The following is an 11,660-nucleotide window of genomic DNA, read 5'->3' as shown; positions in this document are numbered from 1 at the left end:
CGATAGTCATTCACAATGTCCATCAGTTTGTTGTCGGACACACGTGACACCAGCTCGGACGCTAGTAAAGGGGCGTCAACATCCTTTTGGGTAGATATCTGTCGGCGCGCCTTCGGCATATCTGCAAAATCAAAAGAAAAAGGTGAGGAAGAGACAGAACACTTGACCCTCCATTTTTTCTTCCTAGCAAGAGTCTTCCATCGAGGAAGCGACTGCGGAAGCGCTAAGCTGGGACAAACTGAGACTAAGGGCTGAGGAGAAACAGAAACAGCCCCCTGACAGCCATCAAGCAAAGATGGGCTGGAAGGTTCAGGCGGAAGGTGTCCCTCCATAAACTCTAACTCCGACTGCAATTCAAAGAGGGTCATCCTAAGGCTCGCTATGTGATCATTAAGGTCTGGGGGGGGAAGGTCCTCCGTCTCCTCTTGACACCGAGTCAATTTCACTCTCCACTACCCAAATTTTACGCCTAAGTTCGGCCATGTGCTCAAGGTGGCGAATGCGGGCTTGCCTTAAGGAGTCATAGTCCTGGTGAGGGTCCCCCTCAGGGGACTTCGAGTCCGAGGACAGGTCAATAAACTCAAGCTCGGGAGGCATGTCGGACGGGCCGTCATTGGCCATGGAACCACGTCCCAACAGCAAAAAGGGTTCACGTATAAATGAGAGAAAGGCTACAAAACACAAAGGAATAGGCTTAATATCTCTAGATGCAAACGCCCTAAATGACCCACTACAGGATATAAAAAAAGAGAGGAGGGGCGTGCATATGATCAAACTCACTACAAGCTCAGGCTAAGGTACCCCATCCCAAGTACTGCTAGTTTGAACCCGACAAAAAATATATATATATTTAAAAGGGAGAAGGAAAGAAAATATACCTCAAGCGAATGAGAGGGCGAAAATGGACATCTGCAAAAGTAAGCAAAAAGGATGTGTTAGTCACCAAATAGGCACACCGTAAAACAAAAACAAAAAATGAAATGAAACTATGGAAAAAATGGGGTTGTGGAGGATTGAACCTCTTACCTCTTGAAAAATGAAGAGTTCTCCAAACCACTAAGCCAAGGAAGTAAAGTGAAAATATTAGGCCATGCATGAAGGCCTATTTATAAGAATCAAGGTGAATAGTCTACAAGAGCACCTGAAGGTCCTCTTCTAGACTGGGGGGCAAGTGTGGACGCCCAAATTCCACCAACACTACAAGAAAAAATAGTATTCATAACACTTAAAAGCTGCTAACCGAGACTATTGATAGCACTTCTGAAAATGCTAACATAGCCCATGTTATTAAAAGTCCAGTATTTTCTATAACAGTTTTCGAATGTTATGTTAGGTGTTTTCTTAAACTATTCAATAACACATTTTTAGGTGTTATAATATTCAAATAATAACATTTAGATAGAGTTTTTGGTTATAAATTTGAAGTTTAATCTTGTACTTTTTTCATAACACTTTTCAACTGTTACATTTGATTATTTTAATAACATTTTTAATTTGTTATATTATATAAACCATAACGATTTTTTACACTTATAATATGTTTCTAAATCATAACATATTAAGGTTTTTTATTGTGATAATGGTACTTATAAGTTTTTTTTTTAATTAAAAGATTTTCATTATTGTATTTTGATAAAAAAAATATAAAAATTAATCATAAAATATAATTCTCAATAGATTTATAAACCATAAGTATTACATTAAACAATAACTAATTCAAACTCTGAATGTGTCTATTTCATGAGATCTTAGTTCTAACTTAAGTTTGAAAGCATAACATAATAAAGTTTTATAATCTTGAACATTTTTTACTTCAAAAATGAAAAACAAAAAATTACAAGATACACAAGTAAACCATTCATGAAACTTGCTCCATCCTTCAATTCATCATCCTTTGTGCACTTGTCTTTGTTGTGAGTCCATTTGTTGTGCACTTGTCATATACCTGTTCCCCTTTCTTCCACAAGTACATATGTAATCCTCTTTGCAATAAAGCCAGTTGTAGTCCACAAAAGGCCTATTGCTGTCAAGCTTATGTTAAGCTCCGTCTTTAGAGCACTGTAAGCTCCAGTCACATATACACACCTGTAATATTCGAGTGTAATAATGGAATCACACCAGCAATTACTTAAAGTGGTAATTCTAGGGCTTTTATAAAAAAAAAACAGAACCAAATAGCCTTGTATTAATTAAAAATGCATGAAAGTTGTAATTCTAGGTTTCTATGTTGGAAGTAATGAAATTATAAGATTTTATCAGTCAATCCAAGTATTGGTGTTAGTGTGTGCCTATGCATGTGTGTAATCGGTCACTTGATATATTATGTCACTGCACAATATAGTATCAGATAAAACTGGAAGATTAGAACTTATTAAAGTGGCACCTATAGTCATCCATGTTGCATTAATGAAATTATTAGCTCTTATTAAATATATCTGTATTATACTTTCAAAAGCATCAATCAAGCAATCAAAGAATATGTACTATTATCTGATAGAAGTGTCAAACATAAGCATGAAAAATCATAGACAACCTATGACTTCAATACAGTAATGTGTATAAAAAGGAAGAATGAAAAGGCTAATAAAAGCAGACATTACATTCTATGATATCCCTTTGGGTTTGGTTGACAAGTCCTGGAAGTGATCTGAACCTAAAACAACACATATGGATTGATCTAATGCATCTAGTGCCATCTAACACTTTCTTAAAGATCATCAATTTTCACCTAAAATATTATAGATATATATAAAAACATATATCCTACTAAACAAATAGTAAGTTACATGATTTACCTGAGAATTTAAAGAGGAAAGAATACTGAAGTCGTTGTACTGGCCAGACGATTCCCTCAATAACTTTTTGACACCAGTAGAAACCTCCTGTCAAGATAAACTAAAGCTTAATATACTTAAACAATTAAACTCTATAAGAATGCTGCAAGAAAGTCCCAAACAAAAATACTAGTTTCTAGTTACCAAATAGAGATTAACAATTTTCAAATAAATATGAATTACAATATAGAGAGCAAACCTTATTTACATTCAATCCTAATGCCTTGTTTCCTTCATCCAAGTCTTCCAACTTTTTTAATCTTTCACGCTCCAACTTTAGTGCAGCTTCTGCAGCTTTAGTAATGTCACCTACCACCAATAGCCCCTTTCACGCATCAGATAATAGAAATATCATAGAAGTTTGTCATGAATACACAACAGCTGAATAAAGCTTTTGATGACAGAATAGGGATGCAAAACTTGAATTGATAAATGGAATATAAGTAAAGAAAAACAATCAAGGCCAGTTAAATGCATACCTAACAACCATATACTTCACACTAGTTAAAACAGAACATTTCACAAATGACAAATATGGAATAGAATATAGAAATAAGTTGAGACAACTGCAGTTATATAAATATATATATATAGAGAGAGAGAGAGAGAGAGACCTTTTCTGAACTATGAGGCCTTGAAAGTGAGTATCAAAATCTGAAATTCTAGAGCTTAACTGGTCAGAATCCATTGATGCTTCTGCTGCTTCAGCAACGCCCAAAAGCTTTAAACACTCATTCCAACACTCAGCACCCCTCCATAGAAGCTTAGCTGCAAGACCATAATACCCAACATCATTAACATCTTACATGAACACCCTATTACATTAACTGCGAATTGTCTATGAATTTGGCCAACTAGAACTAAATAAGTTAATCACAAATTTAAATGTTGTATTTATCTTTCCTGAAACTTCATAGCAAAAAATAAAAATACTATTCAATGCAAAAATATAAACCTAAACTTCAGTTTTTCCTTAAAACTACTGTATTTGAGACTTAAAACCCATTATCATCTCTATCAAGCCATAAATCCAGATAAACAGAAGAAAAAACCAAAACTGTATTATTTTTCTTCAAACTCATGAGTTATTTTAATATATAATAATTATTATAAAAAATAATCAAAGATGATGCCTAAGAATAAAAAATCGTCATTACCCTTTTAGATAAGTGAGGATGTAATCAAAATAAACCATTTTCTTCACGGCAATGGTACCCTAGTCGCATTGAAGTCCCCGCTGTTACAACACCATCCCTACAGTCCCACCTCCATGCTAACATCTGCAACAACAGAGAAAGAAAGAGAGAGAATGAGATCGTGGGTGAGAGGGAAAGAACTAAATCTGGAGACACAAACAGATGTACATATATCCTTGTATATATATAATACCTATACATGAAATAAATACATCAAAATAGAACAACATCAGAGCAGAAAGAACTAAGAAAACTTAAGAAAAAATAGGACAGAAATGGCAAAATAGACAATGAGAGTCACTAAGGAGGGACAAGTGACTAGCATAACAACCAAATAATAATCGCACCACACTTAATTCATAGTAACTGCTCTTTAAAAGTTCTATGCATCTGCCTTTATATAATATGCAATGTCGTAATGGGAATTTATATTTGGAAAGACAACCAAAGAAAAAAAGTTACTTTTTGTAAACAAAAGTAGACCCTACAAACAAACAAAAATTAACATAAAAGAGATGAAAATATTGAATACACCATAACAGATGGAAATACTCATCACAAGCTAAAATGACATGGTGAAAACTTATAAGAAATCAAGCTATAGAATCATGCCTTGTGTAGTCATGATAGTAACAAAAAGGATTATGCCAACAGGTTGCACCTTAAAAAAATGCCAAGCTTGATCACTGGTTAGAAGAGATACATACCATCGAGCCTACACCTCGCCTTGCCAAGCCCTGCCACCATCAACATCATCATTAGAGAAAATTAAGGCAGTCTCTTTGATTGATTTCCTAACCTATAAATAAGAGACCAAAAATTGAATGAAAGTTAATAGAAGAATTAATAAACAAATCATCAAATATCTATATATGAAGATAAAACTCCAAAGTAAATTAGATCAAATATAATCACGTGTGAAGACTTGTTGCTATTTTTTCCTTTCAGTTTTATGTGCATCTGGTTGTTTTTTATGCTCTGTATTCTGAATTAGTTTTCTATTTCTATTGTTGCTCTTTCCAACTGCTTAGAAAGACCTTAAGGCATTAGTTGATTAATATATACATAAATAAAGAAACCCATGTAAGAAAGCTCAAATACCTTGAACCTGAATATTAATCAAAGAAACTTCCAACATTGAATGTTGCTTTATGCATTTTAATTTCTCATTAAGACCTGGCTAAAAGCATTGAAGCAATCAATACAAAATATTATATTACCACTGTGTCAAAAAGCAATCAGTTGAATATTTATATTAGATGAAATTAGTGCATAAATGATCAACTCTTAATAATGGATCCATTCTAAAGATACTTTCATCTTTTACCAAAACATTGATAAGTGCTTATAGTAACTCTTAAAAAAACCATATTAATTATCAAAAGCATCAAACAAAGAAGCCTAAATAATATAAATATGCATATAGAAATAGACATGTTCTGTAAAATTATTACTAGGCAGCCACAAAAAAGTCTTCTCCCCATCAATTGTAGGAAGCTTGCTTTTCCCTTTAGTCTTCACCACAGCTGCCATATGACTGCTGCCCTTCTGAAACTCGTTTAATATATCGTACAGTGGCATATCGGCAGGAATTCTGAGTATACAACATACAAATCAACACTGGATACTCTGACTGAATGTATTTTCTGAAAAATAAAAAATTAGTAATTGAAGAGTTAAGCAAACCGTGGTGTTCTCCGGATGGAAACGACACTGACTGGAGTCTCTGTTTCAGGTCGTACAGTAAGAAGACTTTTCACCTAACAATAAGCAGAATTGAACAAGTTAAAGAGCAGAGTACAAAGTATGTTGCCCACTGTTAGTTCCTTTGATAAGTCAAATTTAAAATGCATCTAGTATACAAACATCTTCTAAACATTCACATTCTACTATTCTAGCACCCACCAGAAGCATTCCAATAACGTTCTTTGGATTCCCAGAATAGACAGGAACTCGACTATGCCCCCGAGCAAGAACTTTTCCCATAGCCTCCTTGTGTTATTGAATAAAAGGAGGAGAAAAATGAGAAATACAGTAAAAAAATATATAATTTTTTTCTGCAACAAACTTCTGCTAAGAAAACAGAAAATAACTGTACGACAAGAAAACACATTGAGCTGTCATGTGATTCAAACATTCCTAACATTTCAATTGCAGTATAAGACATGTTTCAGTAAAACATGGGTCACGCCATTATGATATGCCAGAGCACTGTATGCGAAAATAAAAATAAAATGTACAAACTATCCTCAGTGAAACTTTGTGTAAAAAGGTGACAGAACTATTGACAAGCCAGCAACTAATTGGGATAGTGTTCCTAAGATGATAGGCTAGGAGCCTAGGACTGATATCACAGCTAAAATATCCTTCTTTTAACACAATCTATCACTACAACAACAACAAAACTTTCTATATTTTCTTCTTTTATAAAAAAATAGTTTCTAAGGTCGAGTGACTGAATCTTTGAAAATCAGCTAAAAACAGCATGTAAACAAAAATTGTGAAAACCAGTAAAATCCAATTGACAAAAAGAAAGAACAATGAATTCATGACCAAAACTCACCAGTCCAACTTTGAATTGACATCTAAGGAAAACGTTGATTCAATGGGTGTCATAGCCTCCTCAGCTGTCTATTTTTTAAGATTTAAAAAAAATTAATAATAGAAAGAAAGTAAGATGCTGATTTTCTAATCATGACACATTATTGCAAGCTTACTATCATATTCAAGTTACAATTTCAGTATGAGTATAAAGAGTGAAATCATTATACATCAAAATGAAACTATAATGACAAGAAAAGTTTCAGAATGCTCTTTAAACCAAAAGATAAGATGACTGGGGAGTAAAGTAAAAAAATCCAAACAAATTTAAAACAGAATATTGAATAAGCGAGCTCGAGAGAGAGAAAGATTTAGCATGAGCACAGAGTTTCAAATAGCTATACTTCAAAATGAAATTACAATTAAAAAAAATAAGTTTTAGCCTCTTTGGTATAGTTCTAAAGACTCAGAGAGAGAGAGAGAAGTAGAAGAAGTAAAATAAACTTTCATATTCACCAGGATTTACGTCCACCTCATATAATAGTGGGATATAATACTATCACTGGCATACATGCAAATTAGAAGGAAATGAATGTAAGGAATAATGATATTTCTGTTAAGACCTTACCTTCTCAGTTAAATCTAGTGCCCCACTTATAATTGTTGTCTCGTCATGTGTAAGCTCACCACCCTTGCCGGCCTATTATGACAAGATAAGGAAATCAGAACTAATGCCAAGATATATCTGTGGTAGATGATAGCAATAATTCGTATTTTCAACTTGTAAAGCTATTCCTTAAGTTAAAGAGCATATTAATTATCCTCAACAGCTTTACTTTACCTCTTGGTTGTGGATGGAGACAAGGACTATTAACTGAGCTCGCCTAAATAAAGCTTCATTATGTCCTAATACCCAATCCAAAATCTGCATTGTGTATATCTCAAGTCAAAAAATAGATATAAATCCCTTATAATCTGATATCATTAAGAATCCATCGTTTTGCAACCAGATTCCACAGTTTTGCTTTACATTTATGATTTATTTTTAACCACTGAAAAATACTTAAATTCAATGACTAAAACACCAATTTAAAATAGTATAGATTAGAGGGTTGATAAATGCAAATTCCAAGTTCACATTTAAATGTTTAAACATCAACTTTCCATTGGATTGTACCTTTCCAATTGGGTATGAAATTTGGTAGCAAATTATCATTAAAATCCGAACAAGCCAAACAGATGAGTCTTATCCTTGCCAAGGGTATCCCTAGGCGAGTACAAAACTTGGAGCGTCGAATGCGCTGTGATTTCAAAAGAAAAATGCACATGATGACTTAGAGAAATTGAAGACTCAAAAAAAAGTTCATAGAAAAAGATACAAAGGTTAGTGTGTAGATTAGATGTCTCAACCACAGCTAATTTTTATTCAGAAATGGAAATGGATTTTCACCAAATCCAAGCATGCTTGTCGATAATCAGACGACTGACTTTCGATCTTTTGATATTTCTCAAGGCATGGAGATCTTCTAGCTTTCCCTTGAACTCCAGAAATTCTCCAAGTACATATTTATTACCTTTGAGCTCCACCCTGTGTGCAAACAAAATAGTAAAATCTTCCAGTAGTGAAAGCCAGATATCATGGAAACAAATGGACTATATTTGACAACCCCTTTTCTATAATTTTCTTCAAAATTACATAAGAAACAATATTCTTTTTTCCCTCAATAAAAATGGCATGTGCTCCTTTCTTTAACAAAGCAATAATAATGACCAGACAAGTTTTAAAGAAGACTAAGAAACTTGTTCAAAGCTTAAAATAGTTTAGAGCTCCTTGGAAAATAAAAAACTGCAATTGGAAAGCAGTATCTAAATGTCATTTGAAATGACTTCAAAAATAAGGACTTCATTAATGTTCAGAAAACCAAAGCAACAATCTCTTATACCTTAAAAAGGAAATAAGTATTTATACTTTATAGTATAGATAAATGACAAATCTATCCCAAATTGGATCAGTACTGAGAATAAAATTGAGGTTCTGCTGTATAGATTCTTGCATCTCTTTCTTTCCACCTCCAAATGCACCCTTAAGCCAACCAGAAAACATAGGCTTTGTTTCTGGTTTCTGTTGAGTCCACTGGCCATAGGGAATGACTTTTGGTGGAAAAGAGCCTGGCTGAATAGTACTGCAAGAAAAGAAGCTTGGCGAAATTAAAGGGAAGACAAACTAAATGTCACAGATGTTACTATCTACAACAACTACAATGTGAAACAAACCTACAAAATCACTGAGATAGGCATGTGCAGTGGTTTAGTGTCTAACTTAAAATGGCCGCATTATAACCCTTTAATTCCCTTCGAATACAAAATAATTATGTTTTCATTGTGGCAACGTACTTTCTAAATTATGCTAGTCTTTCTAGATATCATTCCAATTGACCCCATGTAGGGATCCTCAATTCAATAGCCATAACAATAGGTAGAGAAACATAGAGACATTGAGGGTCAAAGAAAATGGAAAATAGGCCAATCTGATAAGTGTTGTTTAATTGAACATATTGATGAGAACATACTAGTAGAAAAGAACCATGAGGTATTTGCATGACCTCAACTCTCCCTAAGGCAATAGTTAAATTATTTATTATGATGCTCCCTCATTTTTCTAACTTGCCTATGTATACTACTCAATTACTTTATTCTAGCTCATCCACTACCCCTCACTACAACAACCTATATACTATCAATATCACATTCACTGTTGCAGTCTCCTGCTTTGTGCTAGGATAAATAATCAAGTCCGTTTGTACCTTGAGATAAGAGCTCAATTGAACAAATTTAACATTGTTTGAAGGTTTTGTTGTGGGGACTTGGCTTCTGAAGTGAGTGTGGCAATCCTAACAAATCAAATATCTTGGGGCCAGTAGTTCAAAAAGTGTAAAAACTTAGATGGACGGGAACCAGTGGGTCATCATAGAGGGGGAGACTTACCTTGATACAGTTTGTACTAACTTCTATCCCCATTTATTTCTTCTCTAAAGACCTAGCAAGGTTAATTCCTTTCTGCAAAGTTCAATACAAACATAGCATTGATGGGTAAATAGCTTTGGCAAAATTCTCTCTGTGACAGGTAACCAACAGGGCATCAAGTATGGCATCCAAATTAACAAGTAGAATGCGAATATGGCTGTTAGAGGTCCTTTATGAAGCCCATGCTATTCCTCTTATTCTCCCAAAGTTTCTCTTTCTTTCTAAGTTGGAAGTGGGAAATGTGTTTAGAGTTAGGTTATGGGAAGTTTAATGGAGGGCTTTTCTCCTTTTAAAATCTCTTTCCCTGGTATTTTCTTATCTTGGGGTGATAATATTTCTAAACTTTCTATGTAACACTGCTGAGTTTTCCTCATTGTTAAATCTTCTTGAGGGGTTTCAGTTGAGAGTTAAATTAGATGGTAAAAGGGTATGGTCATTGACTCGTCACCTATTGTCTGGATTTTTAAGCCTTCCCTGGGAATTTGGAAGTCTGTGGCACTCAGTACAGTCAAAACATATTGCTCATGTGATAAGTTTTTTTTTTTTTTTTTTGCTGGAGACTCGTGTGATAAGGTTTAAACCTGGGATAGGTTGCAAAAGAAATGTCCTCTTCTGGCTTTAAGTTAAAATTTCAGCATCCTATGTGAAAGGTTAATACATAGATCAATTGTTCATGCATTGTTCTATGGCTCTGAGACTTTGGTTCCAGTTAGTCAAAGGAGCTACCAGAGAAGGGTGTTGTAGGAATTCCTGGTTTTGGCCATTTACTAGGAGCTTTGTTGGAGTTGGCAAAAAGATCTTGTGTTTTTGTAGTCAAGGTTTTCTGAGAAAGAGAGAGAGAGAGAGAACATTTACAGTTGTCTCTCTGTTTTTTTTTTTTAAATACCAAATGTAGTGTAATTAAAACAATTTGGTTTAAGTTTTTTTATTTTATTTTCTTGTAGCTAGGTGAAAATCCATAGTCCTCAGCCAAGTTCTTTGCCTCTTTTCTAAAAAAGATTTTTAGCTCCTAATAAACATAGGTATATAAGCATGAACATGTGCACGCATATACATACATCAAACTAACATGTAAGTTTAAGAAATTTAAACACCATAACAAAAGCTACAGATTTATTTGTGAAATAAAGATACTAAAGGTCAAATCACGAAACATTCAAATCAATCGCATACCAACATTTCGGATTGGGAAGTATAACTTTGCAAGACAAGTATCCTTCAGGCAAAGCAACTCCTCTTTGTTCAAGATATGATTCAAGAATTGAAGCTTGTTTTCTAGTCTCCTCCACCTAAAAAAAAAACAATATGAAAGAAACAAGTTGAAGACCAAAATTCAGACAAAAATACTTGGAATCTGTAGATTTGGTTATGCATGCATATCCATGACATTACTTGATACGTATACATAATTTATTTCCCCATTTGAATCATTACTTTTTCTTTTGCTGTCAAATACCATGAGTATCACATAAACAACCAAGTAAAGTGAACAACAAACTAAACTAAACCAAAGACATCAATAAGCAAAAGCATTTGATATATAAAAGTATTGAAATTAAAAAGCTCCATTCAGAAAGCATTGATTTAGTTAACAGCAAATTGAGTTGAAGTAGACATCTTTGACCCTTCTTCTATTATGTTGAGCTAGTTAACAGAGTAGTAGTACAAGGTTATATAATGAGAGTATCGTAGTTGCACTGTTGAGAACAAAAAGATGAGGTTTTTATTTATAATTTATAATTTTGGGAAAGAAATGTGCATACCCTTTGGTGAGGAGAACCAGATCGATGTTCTGTCGAGTGCCGGTGTCAGCATCGGGAATCCGAAGGCCGACATAGGCCTTCCCACCATAAAGCTTTTCAAGTATGCAAACAAAAACCCAGAAACAGCAAGTTGAAAAGGAAGGGAATTGGTGTTCGAATTGTTGTATATATACATACATATATATATATATTTACAGAGAGAGAAAGAGAAGTACTGATCAGCGACAGAGAAGAGGGCATTGGAATCGGAGGTCTCGACCTATCGTCATCGTAGAAGAAGCGCTTGAAGACTTTGTAAAGGA

General features: G+C 34.1%; 1 pseudogene; it reads right to left on the bottom strand.

Moving 5' to 3' along the window:
* Positions 1 to 7,816: 7,816 nt before the first annotated feature.
* On the bottom strand, positions 7,817 to 11,403 carry LOC133791934 (uncharacterized; annotated as a pseudogene).
* Between the last annotated feature and the right edge of the window lie 257 nt (positions 11,404 to 11,660).

This window comes from Humulus lupulus, chromosome 7 (assembly GCF_963169125.1).
Source record: "Humulus lupulus chromosome 7, drHumLupu1.1, whole genome shotgun sequence".
NCBI lineage: Eukaryota > Viridiplantae > Streptophyta > Magnoliopsida > Rosales > Cannabaceae > Humulus > Humulus lupulus.
Note: the sequence above shows the minus strand (reverse complement) of the source record. Positions and strands in the feature narration are given on the sequence as shown.